Below are 15,711 nucleotides of genomic sequence, written 5' to 3' on the forward strand. Positions count from 1 at the left end.
CTGTCAGTGACTTGGTTTTATATTTAAATAAATTAATTTCTTGCTGTGTGCCAGTGTAGGTTCTTACTTTCAAACAGTTATGGTTACTTTAAATAGAAAAAGGAATTGATCAGAAGGATATTAGGAGGCTCATAGGTGGGAATGCTAGTGAATCTTGTTCAGAAGATGGAGAGAAACCAAGCTAAAGAAAAACAGCCTCCATCCTGCCTCGGGAGCAACTGGTAAAGTACATCTCCAGGCCTTGCCCATTAAACTTTCCCTCTTTTCCTCCTGTCACCCCTTTCTTCTCCTTTCCTCCCCTTTCTTTCACCCCTTCTTTTGCTGTGGTGCATTTGAATAGTTTCATGTAATCTAGTTTCGCTTTTTAAAATTCTTACTGTGAGTAGATTTTATAAAGTATCCCTCTGGGAAGCTGAGAATGGTTGCTTATACCCCAGCACTTTGAGGGTTAAGGCAGAAGGATCATAAATTTAAGCCCAGCCTGGGCAACTCAGTGACTTAGTGTGAAGATCCTGAGGGCAATCATCATACCTTAAAAACAACAACAAAACCAACAACTAAACACACACACACACACACACACACACACACACACACACGCACACACACACACACACACATGTTCTAACATAATGTGGAGGAATTCCCCTTAACCCTTCCATTGTATTTGGAATCTTGTCTTTTTCCAGTGAGCTGTTTAAGGGCCACTGATACATTTTTGTGCCCTTGAGAATGGATAAAAAAGATGGAAGAAGACAGGGAAGACAGGGCTGTAGCTGTGAAGCCATGGGAATAACTCTGCTCTATTCTGTATTCTGACTCATCCCAACTACCTTGGGTGGATCATACTCCCATGTGCCAAGGACTCCAGGGTATTTCCAATCCCCTCCAAACCTCCACCTCCATCATTCATCCCTCTGCAATTAACTGAAGAGGCCTGAAACCTTCATTTCTGGCAAAGAAAATGGGTCTTCTCCCATTTCATGCATCTCTCCTTTGAAGCAATTTCTAGTCTCTCCAATCAAAAGAGGGGAAATGGAAATACATACTATACCTTCAATTTATTTCTTTTCTAATTTGAAATAGAGTGATTGTAGTTTAAGATTTTTGGACTCCTTATGAATACAACTGATGGGCCAAGACTGTCGGTGGTAGAGGAGGTGGAGGGGAAAGGTCGTGCTCAGATTGTGTTTGGTTAGAGACTCCTGCTTTGTTCCTGAGCTGCCCCTTATTTGATTGTCACTGATGAAATTTCAGCTGTCTGACTGTACACATTGAAGTAGGGAAATTCATTGGTCCAGGCATCTTGATTATAACTCCTTCGATCAAGAGATGGAAGGAAAAAGGAAAGGAGAAGGAAATGTAAAAGAATTAAGATGTGTTATGTATATGCACCAACACTTCGCAAAGGATGTAACCAATATATACTAATAATATATATTTTTTAAATCACAAGAATCTGGCTCCAGATGTATTTCTGCCATTGGCAAAACCAAGCAGAACTAACGAGCACAATACCGCAGATGTAATACCCTTATTGGTGAAAGCCGAGGGGCCCAACTTATATCTTATCAAGTCCCTTGCTATTTTAACACAAAGCAGGTCACAGAGAGCCTATGTCTACAAGCACTCGTTTTCCAGGGGCCACATTGGGTATATAATTATCATAGAGTAGGTGTTGAATAATTTTGTATGTCAAATTGGTTAGGCTATTATAATAGGTTATTACCAGGCATTTAGTATAATACCTAACTTAATGTTCGTGTTAAGACATTTTTAGAACTGATTGACATTTAAATCAGTAGACTTGGAATAAAGTAGATTACCTTCGATAGCACGAGTAGGTCTCATTCAAACAGCTGAAGACCTTTATAGAAAAAAATAACAAAACAAACAACAATAATAACAATAATATAACAATAAAAACAAAACCTGATCACCACCCCACCACCACCAGTAGAGAATTCTGCTTGACCTTAGTTGCAATATTAATTCTACCCTTGGACTTCTCCAGCTGACTGGTATTCCCTGCAGATTTTGGATTTGCCAATCCCTTCAGTTGTGAGAAGCAACTTATGAAAATTTCTCTGTATCTCTTTCCCTCTCTCCCTCTTTCTTTCTCTCTTCATCACACACACACACACACACAGAGTTACTTTTCTCATTGCTGAGACAAAAATATCTGACACCCAAAATTAAAGGCGGAAAGTTTATTGTAGCTTATAGCCTTAGCGGTTTCTGTTCTTGTTGGCTGGCTCCAAAACAAGGTGGCATGGCAGACAGAAGGAAGCAAGGAGCAATGCAGCAAGCAGCCCCAGCAGCCCTCTTTCTCCCCCTTATATTCTATCCAGGTTGTTCCTCATGTCCAGGGAGGGCCTTTCCATTATCTACTTCTAGAATTATCAATGGCTAAAACAATCAATGATCTAATTTAATAATCACACACCCCGGACCCCAATATCACACACTTAATTCCAACATCATACTCTCTAGACCCAGCCATCGCTACAAAGCCCCACCTATGACCACATGAGATTTGGGGAGCAGGCATCTGGATACAAGCCATCACACACACACACACACACACACACACACACACACACACACACACGTACACACTTTATACATGCACATTCCGGTGGTTCTTTTCTATGCAAATAGAAGTTGCTATGTTCTTCAGATCATCAGATTCTCAGTATGTGTCCTCAGAGGTGACTCATTTTGCCTGTTGCTACCTCCTATTCACTAAGATTCACTAAGCTGAGCTTGCTGCAAAATGGGGAAATAGCAAGGAATATAGCTTAGCGGCATAAGCACCTGCCTGACAGTGGTAAGGTCCTGAGTTTGATTTCCAATACAAAAAGAGAGACAGAGAGAGAGAGAGAGAGGGAGGGAGGGAGGGAGGGAGAGAGAGAGAGAGAGAGAGAGAGAGAGAGAGAGAGAGAGAGAGGAGGAAAAGAGGAAGGAAAAAAGAAAAGACATAAATTTGTATACGCATACATAAGATACAAAGATGCTAAGATGACTATACTACTAATGCATTAGTTCTTTGAAAAGAACAGTTAATATTCATGATTAGATCAACTTTATGTGTTTATATCTGGTAATTTAAGCCACTCTTTTGAAAGTAGCAATATGCAATATTACAACAATTGCCAAATTCCTATCATCTTGTTTGAAAACCAATATTGTTATTGTTTTGGGTATTGTTTATTGTTTGTCTTTTTTGATTTCTGTTTTTCTTTCTGTGTCTTTTTTTCTCTTAAATCAATAAATAATGCTTGCTTTTAATTCCTAGCTCTACTACTTTTATGCTGTATGACTTGGGAGGTTTGCATATTCTATTGGCTCAATTTCTTCATTTGTAGAGTGGGGCAGGTGTTCAGCAGTATCTTTTGAGATTATATGACAGTTAATTGAGTTAATAAATGCAAGACAGTATCAGCTCCTTAATAAATACAGGCCTAGCCTCATATCTGAAGCCTTAAGGTACATGTATTGTAGGTTACAATAACACTATTTGGGTCTGAGTACCACCTTTAATCAAACGCAGCTATATTTCTGTTTGAAATACACTAAGGGAGTAATTAAATTCATTAACAACTTTAAATAGGTACAGGTCAATGTTTTCCACCAAATGAATTAGGTAACAACTTGGTTTTCAGAGCTTTTTAGATTTGGGAATTTTGGATAAAGGATCCAGACCTGTACTGAATGATAATGCTTTCAAGATATCTAAGAACAAGTTATCTTGCAAGCAGAGCTAATTGAATATTTAGCACTTGAATTTTAGAGGATACGTATTACAAAACATTTTTAGGCATAATTTAATAAAGAGCTATTTTTAGGCTCAATTAGGCAATGATATAAGTGACTCCTGGAGACATCTTATGGTTTTCAGTATGAAAGCTGTGATGCAGGATAGGCACAATTCCTGCTGTGCTGTGAGGGTTGGTCCTCACGTCACAGTAAATCTCACTTGAATTTTACAAGTTGCTAGATTGAGTGACCCAGACTGGCATTGTGCTGGAAGGAAGCCAGGGGCCATAGACTTGCTGCAATTGGGAGGAAGTTGTAATTATGTTCATATAGCCATTCAGCATACATATTTTTGAGCATATACTCTGCCAAATGTTACCAACTCTGGGTAGCATTTTATTGTTTATACAGTGGTTCATGTACATGGTTTCATTTTATACTCCTATTAGGAAGGTAAATACCTTTATCCATGTTATATTGCTGAAGAAGCAAAGTTCTGCGGCTGAAGTGTTACTTTTAGACACAGAAGTAGCTAACCTGAGGAAAAAAACAAATTTCCCTTCTTTTGCCTATGCCACAAGTAATTGAGTTTTGTGCTTCATGAAAATAGCAGTGAATACATATTTTAAAACTGATAAACAGTAAGCAGTCAAGCAGATTGGTGCCATCCATCAAACAAGATTTAAGTGACTGTGGTGAAAGATCTTGTAGAGTTTGAGCACAAGGTGGTTGATTGGGTATTTCATAAAATAAAGGGCTGGCATGTGGTGGCAAGCTGGGCAGCATCCCTCACACTCACCCTGCAGGACTAAAGGACTTACCCTCTTAATGGCTGGAGGATCGTTGGCTGATGTCTCTCTCTGGGAATTATTCTCTCTGGAGGGAGAACATTCTTGGCCAAGGTTAACCCTCCTTGACTGGTCCCTGTTGAGGTAAAAATGCCTGATCTCTTTTTCTAAACTGGGAGCAACTCTAGAGGGCTACTCCTGCGGTAGGCCTCTCTGTGGTGCTGGCTTGAGTTTAATGTGATTATACCATAGCCCAGTTTCTCCCTCTGCCCATTCCTGGCTTTTTCCATCTTCTCCATAGCTGCTGAATCCTGAGTAGTCTTTAACAGAGCTCTGCACGCAAGTCATTTTCTCAGAGTTCAATTCCTAGAAAAAACAACATGTGAAAACCCAGGTCTCAGTGGGAGAGAAGGAAGTAGTTCCCAGGTCTTTATCATGTGAGAAAAGAGTCAGCTTTTTTTCATCACTAAAAACAGCACTAAAAAGTACCCCTCTTGAAGATTACCACACCTTTTTGTTGAATGAGATCCTCTGCCATTTGTTATTTCCCTTTATTTACTAACATTTGTCCTACCAAGTTAATTTATCTCAGAATATGGACAGACAAGCCTCTGTGAACCAAGTTTGCAATTGAAATTTGTTGAAGAACAGAAAATTACATGAGGAACTTGAAGGACAATGCATTTGTTGGAATAGGAGATGCAGAACATTATAGCAGACTGGAATACTTTTGGTAATGATGCATGGGTTTGAAATGATGTAAAAGAGAAATCAGTTAACCATGTAAATTAAACACAGAAGAATTCCATGATAATGATCCCAGGCCCTAGTATTGTGGAGGAGAAAACTGTAGACACTGAAAATGAGGTCATTTTGGCACAAGTGGCATTGGGTCTACCAGATCACTTGGGTTTGTCAACTTGGTTTGATTTTCTGCTACAGCATAAAGTAGTCCTTTTGCTCCTTGAAGGGTGATAAAATAGTCCATTTTATAATATACTATAAAATAGTCCTGAGTAAGAGCTATTTTAGGAATAGAGGATTTAGCAAACAAGTTGACACATCAGTTTGAACTGGAGTTTCCAGGTTGAAATAGTTGTATTTGGTTACAACTAAAAAAGAGGAGGAAGAGCTGTTATTGTTAAGTTTTTCCTAGTATTTCTCACCAGGAAACTGCTTTGGGGTAATAATAGGAAATTGCTTTGGGATAATAATAAAATGATTTCACTATGAAAAAATTGCAGACAAAAGAATCTGGCGCTCTTTGATTGGCTGGTAATGAACATAAAGGACTTCATGCTTGTTGAATGGCAGATTGAAATCCAGTGTGTATTCATGCAAATCTTATGGGGGTGATATTGGATAGGACCACAAATTAGTGTTGGCATTAATGAGATGGAAGCTATAAAATACAGAGAGTTCCAATAAGCATGATCTCTGATAAGGCCCAGTAGAAAGCATCCAAACCATTGACAAGTTCTGTGTGAAAGCAGAGCATTAAACAAAAAAGAGACATTCAAAATGGGGGGAATAAGTGGAGGATTATATTACTGACTGAACTGGTATTATAAGGCTTGGTTAAAACATTAATGCACAGCTGAGTGACAAACATAGACATGCAGAGAATAATGATTTTTAGAAATAAACACTATTTAGATGCTACTCCAATGATCACAGAGAAAGAATATACCACTTCATTATAGGGAAGTTCATCCAAATCAGAAATTGCTCTGTGACAATAGCACTACTGCCATTACTAATACTAATGTGCTTCATATGTGTCGTGTATTGTGATTGATAGTTTACAGCATTGTTTTACTTAAGTTATCCATTTGATCATCGTGATGTTTTCGCATGAATAATTGTGTCCATATCCATGCACTTGTTAGCCTTTGAATCCCATGACTGCAGGAAATGAGGTCTTATTTCTCCTCTTTCTATTCATTGTTCAAGAATTTCCTAAGTCATTTGTTTTGAAGAACATTGCCAGGAGACAATGCCCTTTTCACAGCATTGCTGAGTTTGCCTGGCATATTGAACAAACATTATTATGGCAACATTTTATTCTATAATTATATTAAGTTGATAAATGAACAGAAGATACAATGTGATACCTTAAGATGGATAGTGGCACTGGAATTCTTGGGTGACCTTAGCAAAACTTATCTTCAGTTACTGATCCTGTATTCTCTTAACCAAGTTGGTCAATATGGTCTTTTTTAGCATGTGTATATGCCTTTAGTGACCCCCACACACACATTCCAGGTGTTTCATTACTAAGTTCTCACGAACCCCCTTAGTTTGTTACAGGTAAAACAAGTGGCATCTCTCCTGTTGATGTTACTGATCATCATTTGTTCAAACTCCAGTCTCTCATTTCCTGTCTCTTTGGGGAAATCCTAGGTCATGACATAGCTACTTCCTGTCTATCCTACTTTTTAATATGGGCACACAAAATAGCCTAATAGTAAACAGTAAAAGTAAAATAGTAAAGGCCATTCTATTGCTGTGTTGCTATAGGATTTGTAGTCAGGGAGAGAAATTATTGCATTTCTTTGTTGCTCACCATTCATTTTATTTTCTACATCTTTATTTTTCATATAAACTAAAAGTTACTTTAGTGCCTTTTGGGTCCTTCAAGGACCTCTTTGGGCCATAATTAACCATGTCATTTTCTACTTTGTTCTATTACAGTTTGAGTTATTTGAGTCCAAATATACAGAGTCTGACACAGGGGTTATGCTTAGGAAATGTCAAATAAACAATCACCCTGCACAGAGAGAGGTCACTTCTATGTTCATTGTATATATGTGGAACAATAAAGCAAAACAAAGTTATATTTGGAATATAATATTGATTAAAATTTATAATTGAGAAGATCATCAGAGATCACTTAGGTTCCCTACTCCATTCCCAGTTTATACTAAGAAAAAACTTAAATTAGAAGTGAATTAATTTTCCCTAATGAGTGCAATCATCCACTAAGACTAGAACCCTGCACTGTAGCCATTATTTATCTCATTCCATATTTTCTAAATGATAAAGGCAGTGCATATGCTCTGGTGTGTGTAAGATCCATCTTATAGCAAAATCTTTCTATCAGGTATGGTATATGGATGACTTTTTATATTGTTTGATGACTTTTGATTTCTATACTGAGAATTTAAGTGATATCAAGAAAAAGACCAAAAGGTTATGATGGCTAGTATAGAATCACAGTATAAGTAAAGGACAAGAGAGGATTTACAGATTTCTGGGGTCTGTTGTGCTCTGAAGTTCAAATCTCCATATATGACATCTGGACAAGGACTAGAGTCTGTTGGAACATCCTGGCTGCTATGTTTATGTAGAGCTGACCCTTAGGGCTTAACTGATATCCACTGTCCTGAAGCCTTCAGTTGAGGATCTATGTTAACTGTTATGGGTATACTTTAAAAAAAAGAAGAAGAATTCCATAACAATTTTTCCTGTCTTTCTGCATCAGCAGTTCTTTAACTAATGTGTCCCATTATTTTGAACACTAAAGCAGACATTGAAAATGATAATATTTGGGTAGAACCTCAACCTCACAAGTGGTGAGATTACAGGTATGCATCATCACACAAGCCTTCTTCAAATTCTTCATAGTCTTCGTGGCCAAGAAACTGTGATTAAAAATTTAATATTAATATTAGAAATGTAAAAGCTCATTACTTTCTCAGAAAAACAGAAATTCATAGTTAAAAAATTTAATACCAAGCTGGACATGGTGGCACACGTTTGTAATATTAGCAGTCTGAGAGGCTGAGGCAGGAAGATGGCAAGTTTGAGCCCAGCCTGGGAAACTTAGCAAATAGTGAGATCTTGTTACAAAAAAGTTGCAAACAAACAAACAAAAAAAGGGGGGGTTGGGGTGGGAGATCAAAGATATAGCTCCATGTACAGTCCCTGGATTCAATCTTCCCATACTGAAAAAAATATTAAAGCCATTTTACGGTCTTCCAAAATTTTGTAATTGTTTAAATAGTGAAGAAAGTCTCTAATAGCTCTTTTTATATATTCATTCACAAATGTAACATGTGTAAAATTTACCACGGTGTAAATGCGCAATGACTTCTAACTCACTTGAACGTCTTCATAATAAATAGTTTTAAATATGTTAAAGCTTTATTTTGCAGGATGTGTGCACTTTGTTAGCATGGTCATCCAACTGTGTGGCTGTTTTCTGAAAGGGTGCATCAACCCCATAAGTATGAAGCAGATTTATTGTGCACTGGTGGTCACTTTAGCCGGTTTCATCCTGGGTTGTAATTTCTACTCTTTGCCAAGTCTGTTGAGACAGAGTAATTACACAAAGTAACCATAACACTCTTCTTACTTATAGGTAGGCAACAAGGGACAGTACGACCCAGTATCCACTATTAGCAAGGCCCACTAAGTTTAGGAACATGCATAAGGGAGATAGCATTTCATTTGTCTCGTATCACAATACAGCTGAAAAGAGCTCAAAGCAATCTGTTCAGTCTTTCCCTCCTTCCCTCCCTCCCTGTCTCTCTCTGTGTTTTGTTACTGAGAACCGAACCCAGGCCTTCACGTTGAGCAGCATCTCCGGGAACTGTCTCTCCTCCACCACTCTTTTTTGAGACACGGTCTTGCTAAGGCACTAAGTTGCCTAGGTTAAGCTCCATGCAATTCTTTTGCCTCAGCCCCCTAGATTGCTGGGATCAGTGGGTTTTATACCTGGGGATGGCATGACTTTTGGAGCTGAAATGTTATAGCACATCTTATTCTAGAAGGGAGAGAAATAGATCCTGAGTAGTTCCAGATATTTCCCCCTTATCTCAAAGTGTTATATATGTTTCCATTTCATATTTATATTGAGAACTACAGCTGACAAGAGGTGAAAAGAGACCTTGGCAATCTCCAAGGTTATGGGGATACTTATCTTGTAACCAGAAGGAATTATTTTAGTGAATGTGAATAAAGAGGCTCTGGACATCACCAGAACTACATTTACAGGCGATCTTGTCCAATCTCTTTCCACTTACACCTTCTCCATCTTGCAGCAGAACCAGGGAGACACACTGTGCTGTTTGGGCATCTGAAATGTGAACTACTTCAGCAATGATTCTTTGGCCCCATTTTCAGAGTGGGCAGCATGTACTCTGATACTGATTGCTAAGATAGATGTCTCAGGTGGTAAAGCCTCTCCTTGTCTATGGTCAGTATATTCAGACTGAGCAAGTAAATCCCTTTTAGGGACCATGAAGGGCATGCTCACAGGCCACTGTGCTTAAATTATGCTTTGCAGAGTCATTACTAAGGCTGCCTGGGTCAGAGCTAGCTGGAAGTCTGTGATGGTCCTGTTGCCTACCCAAAGGCTGAGCGATCCCACAATTCCGGGCAAAATTGTGAACTCCTAGTAGCACACCAGATTGTTGAAGCAGGGGGATTGGGAAGATATGCTTGTAACCACTGCTTCCATGATCTTGATTTTAGTTTTTTCATCATCATGTGTGTCTATGATGATCATGTATGATTATTTAACCCTTTCAACAATAAACTGTGTAGACCTCAACCCCAGAAATAGCAAAGGAGACCCTCACCTCTCCACGTAAAGATATAGGACTTCTAAAGCAAATTTTGGGTATCTATATACAGTAATCCTGCTGACTTGTGTTATAGTTATTGAATTTTATAGACTGTAAATGGATAAACTTTACAAAAAAATGGTACAAATGCCTAGGCCAGTGATTGATATGTGAACCAAAAGCAGCAACTGTGGTTTAATACAGGGAGACCATTTGCCCACTGAAGTGACAGAGCTTTGCCACATAGGTGATGGCATCTGTCTTCTTATCTTGGCTTAGTAGGGCATTAATGTTAGGCAAATGAAGAGAAGATGTATTACTCTTAGCAGTTTTGACCTTCTGCTAAGTAATTTGGACTTGTTTCTCTAGTACATAGGGGCCCTTATAAACATTTAAGAAGTCAAAATGTCTGATTCAATTGTACATTTTTCTTTTGCTTTGGGTTAGCTTTCTTTTCTTTTTTTGTTTTGCTTTATTTACAATTTGTTTTTTTTAAAGAAACCATGTATATTGAAGTATACATACTGAAAAGTACATGTCATAAATGTTCAGCTCAATGAATTATTACAAAATAAACTCATCTATGAACACGAGTCAAAAAATAATATAAAAAAACAAAATATCTCTCTCTGTCTCTGTCTCTGTCTATCTCTGTCTCTTTCTCTTTCTCCCTCAAACACACACAACACACAACCTTGTGCTTGCCAGGCAGGGGTTTGTGTTACTGAGCTAATCCCACATTGAACCAGAGATTTCTAACTTCTTTTCCTCCTTAACAGAGGTCCTATAATTTGGATGTTGAATGTCTCCCAAAAGCTGATATATTAAAGGTTTGGTCCCCAGTCCATGGTGTAATTGAGAATTGATAGAACCTTTACTAAGGGATAATTCTAGTTGAGGGAAGTTAGGTCACTGGAGGTGTGTCCTTGAAGCTGATAATACAATCCCACCACCTTCCTTTCTTTCTCTTTGTGTTGTGACCATGATATGAATAGGCTTCCTCCACTACACACTCCCCAGCATGATATACTGCCTGGCCACAGGCCCAAAGCTAGTAGGGTCAAGTGACTGTGGACTGAAACATGATCCAAAATAAATCTTTCCTTCTTAGAAGTTGATTATCTTGGCTATTTTGTTATGGTGATACAAAGCTAATGTAAGAGGTAATCTCTCTGTTCATAATGTCTCTGTGTTCAATATGTTAGTTTTGCCTGTTTGGAATTTTATATACGTAATCATATGATCTGCCTAGTTTCTTTTGCATCTATTTTCTTTTGTTCATCTATATTATTAAATGTGGGCATAATTGGTTTTTTCATTACTCAGTAGTGTTTCATTGTATGAATATATTGCACTTCATTTACCATTTTGTTGCTACGTGGCTCTTTGGGCTTCTGCCAGTGTTTGGCTCTAATGAATAATACTGTTAAGAGCACCTACATATATGTCATTGGCTTATATTATCAGTTTAAGGGATTTTCCTGTTTTGCTGCCATTTGGGACTGATCTTCCCTGGAAGAGTGCCAGAGTATTCTGTTCCTAGAACACAAAGGCACAAAGGTACATTTTTGGGTTTCACCAATATCCTTGGTTTTAAATTGGGGGGGCACTTTAACTAAGTTAGACTAGTTCCGAACCTTCTCCCTTCTGGACTTGACCTCTAGTTGTATTCATTTGCCTATTAAAGCTTGTCTTTCCAACCTATGCACAAATGCTGGTCTAGTTGCCCCTATTACTCTCTGGTTCCCTGTCACATAGAGCATTGTTTTCGTATATTTGATTTTTGGTCCATATACCCTTTTTCAGGTTAATTATATTTTCTATAAAGAAATACTCTGTCTGTGATTCTCTTTTTTTTTATTTAGTGTATCAGGGTCATCTATATTAGAGATTATAGCCAACCTTCTCTGCCTCATTTCTGTTGTACTGTTTTTCTGCCATTAGTTATCTGTTAGTCTTCTTCATTTTGCTTTCTGCTCCATTCATTGAGGCCTCTCTGCCACTGTTCCTGGAATCCTGGCACTTTTTCCTCTCTCTATAATGTCCTTCAGTATTCTCTGTAGAGTTGCATTGATGGTTGTGAATTCCCCCAGTTTCTCTTTGTCTTGGAAACAACTTGTTTCTCCATTAATTTCTAGAGACAGTTTTTCAGGGTACATCAATCTGGGCTGGAGGTTATTTTCTTTCAGGGCTTGGAATACTTCACTCTAAGCTCTTCTTGATTTGATGGTCTGTGTCGAGAAGTCTGCTGTGATTTTGATGGGTTTGCTTTATAAGTAATGTTTCTTGTCTCTGACAGCTTTTAATATTGTTTTTATATTGAATTTCTGGGATCTTGATTATTATATGCCTGGGTGTAGTTCTGTTTTGGTTGTAGTTGGCTGGAGTTCTGTATGCCTCATACATCTGAATATCATTTCCTTTTCCTATGCTTGGGAAGTTTTCCTTAATTATTTCTGTGAATAACCTTTGTAGTTCCATTGTTTGTACCCCTGCTTCGTCATTCACATTCTTTATTCTTAAGTTATAGATCCTCTTGTTGTCTTCTAGCCTTTGTATTGTTACTGCTTATTTCCTTGTTATTTTTAAGAAATTTTTTTTCATGATCACACATTACAAACCTGTCTTCAAGTTTTGATAGTCTATCCTTATTTTCTTTCAAGCAGTTTTGCCAGCTTTCCATGGAATTTTTAATTTCCTGGTAATCTCTTCTAATCTGCTTCATATATTCTATGTTTTCTTTATATTATTCATCAAATGTTTCTCTCCTTTTTTTGTGCTCCTCCATTCTTCCATCTGTATCTTCTTGAGAGGTGCTTAGCATTTCTTTTATTAATCTATTTATATCTTACTTTACTTGGTTAAATATTTCACTTTTGAACTCATCTATGAGGTCCTTACTATATCTCTTTATGTTCAGTGATGTCGTGTCTGATATTGCACGTTTGCTGTCCTCAATCTCTTTTGTATTCACCTTCCCTGGATCAATGTTCTCAGGGTTGGGGGCTGGGAACTATTTCTTGTTGCTTCCTCTTCTCATATTTTTTGTTTCTTCCATACAGGAGTATATAGGAGGCCCCAGTCTCTTTGTTTGTTGGCTGTGGCTTTTCTGGAGCACATTGGCTAAGTGATCCTGCCCCCTCCAGTGTACTGTTGTGATGCAAACAGGGGTGGTGAATGCTGGCCCCTCTCCTCCAGGTCAGTCAACCTGCTGAGGCCTTCACTGTGTTAGTGTGCACCGTGCGCATAAGGAATTGGCTTGGGATTACTTATTAGGCCTCAGCCAGGGGTGTGACCCCAAGGACAACCCACCTGTCCTGTCTGGGAAGGGAACTACTGACTGAAGCCACTGCTGTTCCTTGTTCTTGCCAGTCTTGCCTGGTTCCAAGATGTGCAACACTTTTCCATGGGAGGATTTTATTTCCGACACTCACTGCAGGTCAATGCAGGTCTCCCGTCAACTTGGCACTCTGTTGGGCCTAACAACCCCTGACCTTGGTATGAATGTGGTTCCAGTGAGTCAAAACAGCAGTAGTTCAGGCAGCTCAGTCACAGCTGCATGAATTGTGGCACTGCAGCAGGAGCACCGGACCTTTAGCTGTTCCAATAGTAGCACTGGGATTGCATCACTTATATAAGTCTTTACCTTCAATTTTTTTAGATACCCAAAGTGAAACTGATGCATTATTTGTCAATTGTATGTTTAGTATTTTAGGAATTGCTGTACAGTTTTTCATGACTTGTATTTCCATAAACAATGCTCAAGTGTTCTAATTTCTCTATGTCTTTGAAAATAGTTGTTACTTCCTGTTCTTTTGATAATAACCATCTGAATAGCTATGAAGTGATATCTCATTGTAGTTTTGGTTTGAATTTCCATCATAGTTAATGATATTGAGCATTTTTGTGTTTATTGGTCATTTATTCTCTAAATACATATTTTTATTATTTAGGAAGTCCAGTGCTTCCACTCAACTCTCACATTCCACCAATTCATGTAGAGAGCGGCACGACCGTCCCATTGCTGCCTCCTCGCATCTCTCCTATGGACATATGATGCGTCTGCCTACATTAACCATAATCCTCTCCTGCTTACGTCATATACCCAGACGTGACAATGACCCTGTTGTATTCATCCCCTTAGCCTCTTCCTGTCCCACCAGCCCGCCTTTGGCCTATAAAAAATGTGATCACTTCCTGAATAAATGAGACTTGATTGGAATCCTCATCTTGTCTCCATCTCTCTGTCTCCCCATTGTCTCTATTTCATCCCCGTTCCCCCTCCAGGTACATCCCACGGATTGATCTGTGGGCCGGATCAGATTCATGCTAAGCAAGTCACCAGTGGTGATTTTCTTTATATTTTCATGATACTTCAATGTCCTCTCCTGGTGGTACATCTTAAGCTGAGTTACTTATGACAGGTGGCTTATCTGAAGAACTAGATGTTCCTTAATACCTTCGGATTAAGAGGTGTTTTTTTTTCATCGAACTGTTGCCATTTTTATGGCAAGAACAATTTCAGTAAGAATTACTTAATAAATGATGCCTTTTTCCCTAAAATAAAGTAAATGAATATAACTTGAGCAGCACTTGATCCTGATGACTTTTCCATTCTTTAAAAATCTTTCTTCTCCTGTCTCCATGCTGTCTTCTCCTACTTCTCTAATATTCTTTCCAAGCTTCTTTCTCGGCCCACCTGTGGAATATTCATGTTTTGACTTCTGTTTTGGTTGCTCTTTTCCTCTGCATACTGTTCTTCCCATGCCTCCCATTCCTACTTTTATTTGTATACGGGGAGTTTCCAAAGCTGTCTCCTACCCCAGATGGCGCTTATTCATTTTTTCAGTTATACGTTTCTACTTGCAGTTTTTACAAAACCCTCAAACTCGCTATATCTAAAATTAACCTAGAGCCTTGAAAACATTTCCACAAGACTTTTCTTAAGTGATAAAAGGCACTGCCATCTACAAGCCCTAAAACAGAAAGATCATCCTACATCCCATTTATCATCATATCCAGTGCTTGGCTATGGATATTTATATGTCTGTCAAGTATTTTCTCCTCTCTTGCTCTTACTCTATGAATTCAGTGAGACAGAGCTTGAAAATTATGGGCTCTAGGTTGCCACTTGGTCAGCACATCATGCTTGGCAGCTGTTCTGCTCCTGCTGGTTGCTCCAAAACCTTGTTAGCATTCACCTAGACTGCTGAGAATAGTCTCTCATCTTCTCACTTCTAGTCTTGTCCCCATCAAATTCAGCCTTTAAATTACTCCAGTCATTAATTTTTCTCACACTATACATTTTATTATCTTTCTCCTTTGATTAATCCTACTGTCTATTAGTGGAGTTTCTATACAAGGTCTTCCAGGATTAGCTTCTTTTCAAAGTCAAATACAACTTTGACTATTTGAAATCCATGTTCATCTCAAGAAATTTCTATGCTTCCTTCAATATACCACACATTTATGGCTTTGCAAAGACTCTTCTTTCTGTATAAAAATATTCATACCTCTTTATCCTCCAACTCCAGCTCATCCTTCTTTTTTTTTCCTTTTTTTTTTTTTATCGGTACCAGGGATCAAACTCACGA

The 15,711-nt window shown here is 38.4% G+C and overlaps 1 long non-coding RNA gene across 3 annotated transcripts in view; it reads left to right on the forward strand.

The window, feature by feature from the left end:
• The window catches only part of LOC111757303 (uncharacterized), a 160,597-nt gene that overhangs the window by 58,656 nt on the left and 86,230 nt on the right, over nucleotides 1-15,711 (forward strand). The gene's annotated exons all lie outside the window — the stretch shown is intronic.

Source organism: Cavia porcellus, unplaced genomic scaffold, assembly GCF_034190915.1.
Source record: "Cavia porcellus strain 051 isolate PalLab524CR breed Dunkin Hartley unplaced genomic scaffold, mCavPor4.1 scaffold_30, whole genome shotgun sequence".
Taxonomy (NCBI): Eukaryota; Metazoa; Chordata; class Mammalia; order Rodentia; family Caviidae; genus Cavia; species Cavia porcellus.